Raw genomic sequence first — 482 nt, 5'->3', positions numbered from 1 at the left:
CGGCAGCACTCAGAAGTGACAGGAAATGAGTGTGATCATGTTACTGGCTAAGCTAGCAAACATTCCCAAGGTAAACTACGCAGTAGTTATGATGCAACATGACCACACAGCAAGATATAGTCGATTGCAACATAACGCGTCAGAAAAGGGCCAATTGGCCCGCCCGGTCCGCAACGCTATAGAAATGTAGAGGGCAAGTTGGCCCCTCCGGTCCTGAATGTGTTAATCATATGTTATATATGATGGGGTACCCAAAAGAAACCGAACTAATTTTTGTGGGCAGAGCTTTTGTAGTACCGCGTTTTACCACTATGAGCCCATAGAGCTAACATTCCTGAGTGGATAAGCCGACTACCGTTGCTTCAGAAGGTAAGGACTAGTTTCGGCAGAGTTTATAGTGACAACTGTTTTGTGTGATCGTCGTTTTTGCAATGGCTGATTTTCGTGAACAGCGTGCGGCGGTGAAATTCTGCTTTTTGCTC

At 45.9% G+C, this 482-nt stretch overlaps 1 protein-coding gene across 3 annotated transcripts in view; it reads left to right on the top strand.

The window, feature by feature from the left end:
• LOC111869742 (E3 ubiquitin-protein ligase RNF14) overlaps positions 1-482 on the top strand; it is an 18,960-nt gene that overhangs the window by 4,764 nt on the left and 13,714 nt on the right. The window lies entirely within an intron of this gene.

Source organism: Cryptotermes secundus, unplaced genomic scaffold (assembly GCF_002891405.2).
Source record: "Cryptotermes secundus unplaced genomic scaffold, Csec_1.0 scaffold93, whole genome shotgun sequence".
Classification (NCBI taxonomy): domain Eukaryota; kingdom Metazoa; phylum Arthropoda; class Insecta; order Blattodea; family Kalotermitidae; genus Cryptotermes; species Cryptotermes secundus.
This window is presented reverse-complemented; position numbering and strand designations above follow the sequence as displayed.